Below are 8618 nucleotides of genomic sequence, written 5' to 3' on the forward strand. Positions count from 1 at the left end.
CACACACACACACACACACACACACACACACTTTCCTCTGTCTTTTTGTGACCAGCAGCCCACTCAGAGCCCAGGATGTCGATGACCCTTTCTGGGGACGAGCCAGAAATCCAGAGGAGCGAGTAACTTTTCACACCAAATGCAGAAAAATTCCCTTTTTTTCTGGTTTCACGTCTTCATCCGGCTCTGCGTCGGTCTCTGGAGGGGGACGAGGAGGAGGCCCGCTGGACGACTCTGAAGGAGGATTTCCTCTCAGTGAGTTTTATTTATTTATTTTATTATTCTTATATTTTTTTTACATTTTGGTTTAAATCAGCTGGAGTTTGGTCCAAACATAAGGCACAGATTATTTATATGTCTGCTTTGTTAGAGTTTGAGCAAACAAACTGATTTCAAAGTGAATCAAAATACAATTAAAAATGCACTTTTGTGTTTTATTGGTCTATTATTTGATATATGAGATGTTTTGTTTGTTTAGATATCCCAAAAGCTTCAGAAAAACATTTCAACAAATCAAAGCTCACAGTTTGACTTTAGATTCTTTAAATTCTGATTAAAAAAGATTTAACCAAGAAGATTTTAAGCTTCTTAGATAAAAGCATAAAAAGTTTAAAACACATTCATGTTTCTGTGTTCTCAGTGATTCAGTTCAGTTATGAATCTAAAAAACTTGAATACAGAAATGCCAGGAAAAGGATGAAAATCAACGATTCTAACACGTAATGTTGCACCTTACATTGATTGTCAGCAATAATGTCTCCTTTGCCGAGTAAATTTTATTTTCCAATTATAAAATGGAAAAACAAAGTTCAACAAAAATACTTTTTTATTAGATGAGGTTCAGTTCCTTTGTCCTAATTTAAAATGGAAATTATGAACAAGAAAATTATTATTATTATTATTATTATTAATAATAATAATAATACAACACAAACAAAAAAGAAATAAAACATTTAAATTGGCAAAGTTTTAGTTGAAGTATTAATTAAAAATGTCTTCAAGATAGTTCCATTTATTTTGCTTTGAAAGATTATCAAATAAGGAAATTAAAAAAAGAGAAATCTTCATTTTTATTTATTTACTTAGTTTATTTTCTTTTTTTGGGGGGGTATTTTGGGTTTATTAAATTTATGAATATTACCTAGAAAACTTAAGAAACACACCTAAGATCGGGATTTTAAAGTCAAACAGATCATCCTCAGCAGATGAGGGTATTTATGTGTTTATCTTGTAAACATGTGTTTGTCTCTAATTATCTCTGGATGATTCTGGATGAGTCACTCTGGGACTCACAGATTGTGTGGAAGCTGCAGCTCATTGATGTGCCTGTCTATTATCCCACAGCCAGCAGTCAATACGTTTCCCATGAATATGCAATCACTTAGTTTCACCCAAACCTCACAAAATGGATTTCAGTGTTAAGAACAGGATTTCAAGGGAGCGTTCTGGACTCAGATACAACGAGAGTTTAGGATGAACTCTGCACTGTGAGGGAATCTGACAGAGAGCCTGAGGACCTACAGCAGTGAGAGACACATTGAGTGGAAGGACACACACATTTTGATGTAGAAACTGTAAAAGAAGTGTAAAGACTGAGCATCAGAAGAGATGGTTTTAAAAAAAGTTGCGTATTTAAACAGCTCAAAATTTGTGACACTATCAGACTTTAATTTAAACCTTCTGTGCTATATTCTACAAATATCACCTAAACCTAATCTGTGATTGTAGAAATCAGTTCAGTCATATAAAGTCTAATGTTGTTTGATCTGTTTCCACTTTAAATGTTTCTGCTCTGAAGTCTGTCTGATATGTGGAGCTCCAAAGATGACATGGATTTTTAACTCGTGTCGCCAAAACCCCTCTGTTGTCTGTTAGAAATGTTAGTTTTCAGCAAATTTTATCTTAGTTGTACACTGATTGTCACATTTTTATGGGTTTTTGTATGGGTTTTTACAAAACTGCATGAGGTGTTTTGAACCTAAAGTAGTGACCACATACAGCGGGTAAAATAAGTATTGAACACGTCACCATTTTTCTCAGTAAATATATTACTAGAGGCGCTAATGACATGAAATTTTCACCAGATGTCGGTAACAACCCAAGTGATCCATACATAYAAAGAAATCAAACCATAAATGTCCAGAAATGAAGTTATTTGTAATAATGTGGAATGGCACAGGGAAAAAGTATTGAACACATGAAGAAAGGGAGGTGTAAAAAGGCATGGAAAGCCAAGACACCAGCTGAACTCTCTCAGTAATTAGAAAACAAGCCTGCCCCTTGTCAGTGCAAGTTAATATCAGCTGGTTCAGTCCCAAATGATGGCCAGGTATCACACAAGAACCATCTGATGATGGGTAAAAGTAAAGAGCTCTCTCAAGACCTTCACAACCTTATTGTTGCAAAGCATAATGATGGCATCGGTTACAGAAGAATGTCTAAACTTCTGAAGGTTCCAGTGAGCACTGTTGGGRCCATAATTCAGAAGTGGAAAGAACATTATTTCACCATAAACCGACTACGACCAGGTGCTCCTCACAAGATTTCTGACAGAGGAGTGAAAAGAATTATCAKAAGAGTTGTCCAAGAGCCAAGGACCACTTGTGGAGAGCTTCAGAAAGACCTGGAATTAGCAGGTACGATTGTTTCAAAGAAAACAATAAGTAATGCACTGAACCACCATGGCCTGTATGCACGCTCACCACGCAAGACTCCACTGCTGAAGAAACAGCATGTTGAAGCTCCTTTAAAGTTTGCTGCACAACATTTAAACAAGCCTGTGTAATACTGGGAGAATATAGTCTGGTCAGATGAGACCAACATTGAACTGTTTGGATGCCAGAATACACATCATGTTTGGAGGTCAAATGGCACTGCACATCAGCCCAAAAACACCATACCAACAGTGAAGTTTGGAGGTGGGAACATCATGGTGTGGGGCTGTTTTTCAGCATATGGTACTGGCAAACTTCAAATAATTGAAGGAAGGATGAGTGGAAAAATGTACAGAGACATTCTTGATAAAAATCTGCTTCCATCTACCAGGATGATGAAGATGAAACGTGGCTGGACATTTCAGCAGGACAATGAGCCCAAACACAAAGTCAAGGAAACTCTCAGTTGGTTTCAGAGAAAGAAACTAAAGCTGCTGGAATGGCCCAGCCAATCACCTGACCTGAATCCAACAGAAAATCTATGGAAAGAACTAAAGATCAGAGTTCATAGAAGAGGTCCACGAAACCTTCAAGATTTGAAGACTGTTTGTGGAAGAATGGGCCAAAATCACACCTGAGCAATGCATGCCACTAGTTTCTCCATACAGGAGGCGTCTTGAAGCTGTCATTGACAACAAAGGCTTTTGTACAAAGGATTAGATAAATTTCAGTAAGTGTGTTCAATACTTTTTCCCTGTGCCATTCCACATTATTACAAATAACTTCATTTCTGGACATTTATGGTTTGATTTCTTTGTATGTATGGATCACTTGGGTTGTTACHGACATCTGGTGAAAATTTCATGTCATTAGCACCTCTAGTAATTTATTTACTGAGAACAATGTTGACGTGTTCAATACTTATTTTACCTGCTGTAAACAGAAGAATCACCATTAGACAGTAATAAAGGTGCAAATACATATTTACTGGCACAAAGAGGAGTGAAATCCATTTTACAACAACCATAAAATTTAAATATAAAACGTTGAGAGGATACTGTAAGTTAACACACATAAAGGTAATCTTTCAAAGATTGGTTTTAGACTTGCAGGCCTGATATCTTCTGCTAGCAGGTCAGATTTAATGCGCTGGTCTTAGCTCTATTTCAACATGTCAGAGTAAAAGATTGAATTTTTGTATCACAGTGTTCAACTGGCAACATTTAAGACAATATTATTCCTTTACTTACATGAAATTCTCGTGTCACATTAATGTGCTGTCACCAAATTCAAACTGGTTTTATTCAAAATAAACCCTAAATCGAATTTAAGCTGCAGAATAAATCAGGAAAAGGAATTCCTTCCAAAATGAGTCAACCACTATTTTAAAAAGACCTCCAGTTCTCACAAAGAAAGTTAACAGGAAATCAGAGCACCTATTTAAGGCCTGAACATCTTGTGAAGATAGAAACACCAACCTACGAACGAGGATTTGGCTATTCGACACGAAAGGCAGAAAAATGCTCGTTTCTGTCGGGGTTTTTTTTTTTTGGTTTTGTTTTGTTTGCAAAAGTGTTAAAGAGGGTAGCAGGAGGTGTGCAGGCTCGATGTGTTCCTGGACGAAGACAAAGATCCATATTAACAAAAACCTATGGATGACAGATGATTAATCGGCACGGTGGGGTCTGCCGAGCCGCTGGACCCCCGGCTGACACCCCGAGCCACCAAACACAAAACCAAAAACCCCCCAGAGCCTCGGCGGCCTGGAGGAGCGTGGGCGAAGGGTGGAAAGAGGGCACCGTCCCCATGGAGCTGTTTGTGCGTTCGAGTGTGTGTGTGTGTGTGTCTGTGTGTGTGTGTGTATAAAACGGGGGGAAAATAAAGATTTTCGTTAACACAATCCGACAGGAAAACGAGCTGGATTGAGTTTGTTTCTTGCAGAGAGAAAGTGCGTGTGGGAGTGTGTTTGTGAGTTTACACGTCAGATTGTGTGTTTCCTGCACGACACGATTCATAGCTGTGTGTGTGTGTGTGTGTGTGTGTGTGTGTGTGTATGATGTGTGTGAGTGTGAAGACAAACCAAACCCCCATCTGCCACAGGGTGGGCGGCTCGCCACACAACAACAATACACACCAACATTTTTGTAACTGTGGGCGTTCAAAAGGCTTCGGAGAGCTGCAGTCCTCCTGCTCGACTCCAGCAGAAGGCTTCTCTCATCAGCACATCAAACACCAGCTGAAATATGTTCAGAGCGCGCTGAAAGTCCAAATCCAAAAAGGTTGATCCCGGAAGGAGCTTCAACATTTACGACACAGACGATGCAAGAAAACAGAAAGACGTGAAACGAACAGAGAACTGCAGAGAAACTGAATTGTTTGTTTTCATAAACCAAAAATTAATGGAGCCCATTTCTGGTTGTGGAGGACCACTGTCCTGCATGTTTTAATGTTTCTCTGCTTCAACACAACAGAGTTGAATGAATGAGAACTTAAAGACCCACTGAGTAGCAGGAAAACAACTAAAACATGCAGGAAAGTGGCCCTCCAGGACCAGAACTGGGCACCGCTGACCAAAGAGGATGTTTAATAAAAAATCCAACCATGCAGGTCTTTGTATCTGACATTAACCATGTAACGTTTTCTTTGACGCCAAAGCCAATAGGTTGGGACATTTGGCAACAAATTGAGAACGGCTTTCACAAGGAAGTTTTCAAAATGAGGATCAGTTCCCTTACGTGTGACTTGTTGCTTAAATTTTGAACAAGTTCAACAGCTTTTTAATAAAAAGTGACAGAGTTGTCCCGGGAACTTGACTCAAGCTTTTCTTCAGTAATTCCAAAGAATTCTGTTTGATTTTTGTAAATTGACTTGAGCAGTAACGTGTTTTGTTTGTACTCGAACATAAAAAGTGCATCAAAATGTTGGGGAGAAACAAAAGAGCAACTGCTCAGACATGAGCTTCCCAAAGCTTCCCTCCTGAGCTCTCATGATGACACCTGTGTGACAGGTGTCAGCCAAACTCCCCCGGCCGGTCACTGTCCTCAGAGTGGGCCAGCTGAGAGCTTGATGCCACTTGGTGCTAACCTCTCTGCTTCATTAGATAAGTGGAAAAACTATAAAAGTAGTGACATTTTATTGCCACTGATTGAGCAACAATAGGTCTGTGATGCCTTTAAATCAGTGGTTCCCCATCCTGGTCTCTGAACCTCACTATCCTGCACGTTTTAGTTGTTTTAGTGCTCTTCAGTAGGGGTCTCATGTATCAATGCTGCGTACACATGTAAAGCTTGCGTAAACCCATTTCGCGTAAAATCAAGACTTAAAGGGATCCCCGATTAGTTGTAACATYAGACTTTATATGATAAACATATACTTTAACTGTAAAATAAAGACTGTAAAAATACTGTAGGATGTTCAGTTTTTATAATTTTGAAACTAAAAGTTTAAAAATATATTACACAGACGGAGCCATTTTATTTACAAGCAAAGCATTCTGGGTAAATGATGACATCAACTAGGTCCTCGGTGCGAGGCTGCTAGGGACCTATAGCCACCCTGAAGATAAATCTTGGACAATATCTGATGATCGACTCTTTTAAATGAAACCAGAGAGCGTTGATAGAGAGGAGAAGGTAGAAATGACTCAGCCTGGAACTGAAAATATGGATGGAGGACCTCAGTTTAGCTTGTTTGTCGCGCTAGCGCCAAGCTAATACTTATTAAGGCAATACAGTGTCGGCACTAGCACAAAGGCTAACAGGCTAAGCTGAGGTTCTTCTTCCATGAAGCAGCTCTGTTGTCCTCCATCCATATTTTCAGTTCCAGGCTGAGCCATTTCTACCTTCTCCTCTCTGTCAATGCTCTCTGGTTTCATTTAAAAGAGTCGATCATCAGATATTGTCCAAGATTAACATTCAGGGTGGATATAGCTCCCTAGCAGCCTCGCACCGATGACCTACCCACGTCATCATTTACCCAGAATGCTTTGTGTGCAAATAAAATGGCTCCGTCCGTGTTAAAATATATTTTAAAAAATTACAAAACTAAACAGCCTACAGTATTTTTACAGTCTTTATTTTACAGTTAAAATAAATGTTTATCAAATAAAGTTTCATGTTACAACTAATCGTGGATCCCTTTAAATGAGCGTGGAAATGTGTGCAGCCCCAAGCCAACTTCATGGCTGGCGTATGCATGTTTCTGTGGTTCTGGTTCTATTGGCGACACTTAGAGGTGATTCTGGCATTTCTTACATCAACATGTACGCAGTTAGATGAGTGGATGTACAGTAAAAGCTCATGTAAAGTGGTGCCAAAAATACCTTCAACAAGAATGGATTCAACCTTTTTGGAGAATATGAAAAGGTGTGACATGCAGAGCTCATGTTTTTAGAGAGAGGGCTCTGTTATGCATGATTACGAATGGTTCATCAGCTGTTTTAGGTTTCCAAGAATAATCTTTTTGAAACTGTGCTTCAAACTGATCTAGTAAGGAGCCGTGTGCTACATGTGCATATCCAGCTGCTGACACTTACTGTAGGTTCCATGGGGAGAAAACTCTCCAATCAGGCTCTGCTACTTGTCTTATCAACTATTTAACAGATCAATCAAATCTCAGTTTCTTACAGCTGGATTTATTTATGCATACGCTGCTTTCTTTATTTGATCGTACACCCCATTTCAGTAGGACATCCACGCCAGTCTTTGTAAGCGAGGCCCCAGAAGTCTGCCAATCACTCAGTCATACTAAACAGGTTTGTCAAAGCAAGGAAACATTTAAAACGTGCAGGATAGTGGGCTTTGAGAACGAGGGTTGGAAACCACTGCTTTATATGACCAGTAGCAGTCATACACCACACTGAATATTAGCCTGTTGTGATGATTTTATGGTTGATTTCATCATTAATGTCAGAAAAACTGAAGAGATACTGATTGACATTAAGTCAATAGGTGACAACTCCCTGCTTAAAATTCATGATCAGGTCTGTTCTTAAAAATACTGGATCTGGGTGTTTACCAAGATAACCTGTTCATTTGGGAAATTTGTCTTAATATGTTGTGCTCCCACCTACCACTGTATTTTTACACAGACTGGTGGTCTTTGGGGTTCACCAGATGCGTATGCGTATTTAGACGTCCTATTTTGCAAATGCTGCCTTTTTGAAATTTGGTATGCTTGTTTGTCTGTGTCTATGGTGTATAATGATGTGATTGTGATGCTGTATTTCTCAGTGTTTATGTGCTGCAGAACAGGAACCTGCTGTAAAACAGCAATTATGCTTAGTCAGGCTTGATTTTTAGTTATCTTTTCCTGTTAAATAAATCAATCAAATCAAATCAAATCAATGCTTTTATTCTTTTATCATGCTGTAATGGAAAGTATCATCAGGTTTACAATGTCAGCATAGCGTGGTTTTCTCTCTGTGCAACTAAAACCTAAATTTAGTTGTATGGTATAAATTATAATGAAGATGATAAGAAGGACTGATAAGTCCTCCCTGCAGTGCATACAGTAAAAATCTGTCCTTGCATGGAGGCCTACTGTCTGATACCACTCACATCCTCACATTCTCAACTCACAATAAAAACTGTTACCATCTAACAAATGGTTTAGAATCCCTGCTTCTAGACTGAAATTTAAGGTTTCGTTTGTTCCTACATTGATCAGAATGATAAATTTGGTAGACATATAGTCTTTTGTCATACTACAGATGCTCTGGTCTGTTTTGCTGGTTTGTTTACTTGTTTGGAATGTATATACTGTATGTGGGAATGTGTATTATGTGTTTATATTGAGCAAGATTTTGATTTTATTGTGGCGTTAGTGTTCAACTTGTGTTTTTATTCTTTCCAGTGTACTTAATTGCAGAAACATATCTATCTATCTATCTATCTATCTATCTATCTATCTATCTATCTATCTATCTATCTATCTATCTATCTATCTATCTATCTATCTATCTAT

At 38.6% G+C, this 8618-nt stretch overlaps 1 protein-coding gene across 1 annotated transcript in view; it reads left to right on the plus strand.

Moving 5' to 3' along the window:
* The window catches only part of egr2a (early growth response 2a), a gene marked incomplete at its 5' end in the record, with an annotated part of 18867 nt that continues 10249 nt past the window's right edge, over window positions 1-8618 (plus strand). The window contains 1 exon segment of the mRNA XM_014023019.1: window positions 1-255.

Source organism: Austrofundulus limnaeus, unplaced genomic scaffold (genome assembly GCF_001266775.1).
Source record: "Austrofundulus limnaeus strain Quisiro unplaced genomic scaffold, Austrofundulus_limnaeus-1.0 Scaffold353, whole genome shotgun sequence".
Classification (NCBI taxonomy): domain Eukaryota; kingdom Metazoa; phylum Chordata; class Actinopteri; order Cyprinodontiformes; family Rivulidae; genus Austrofundulus; species Austrofundulus limnaeus.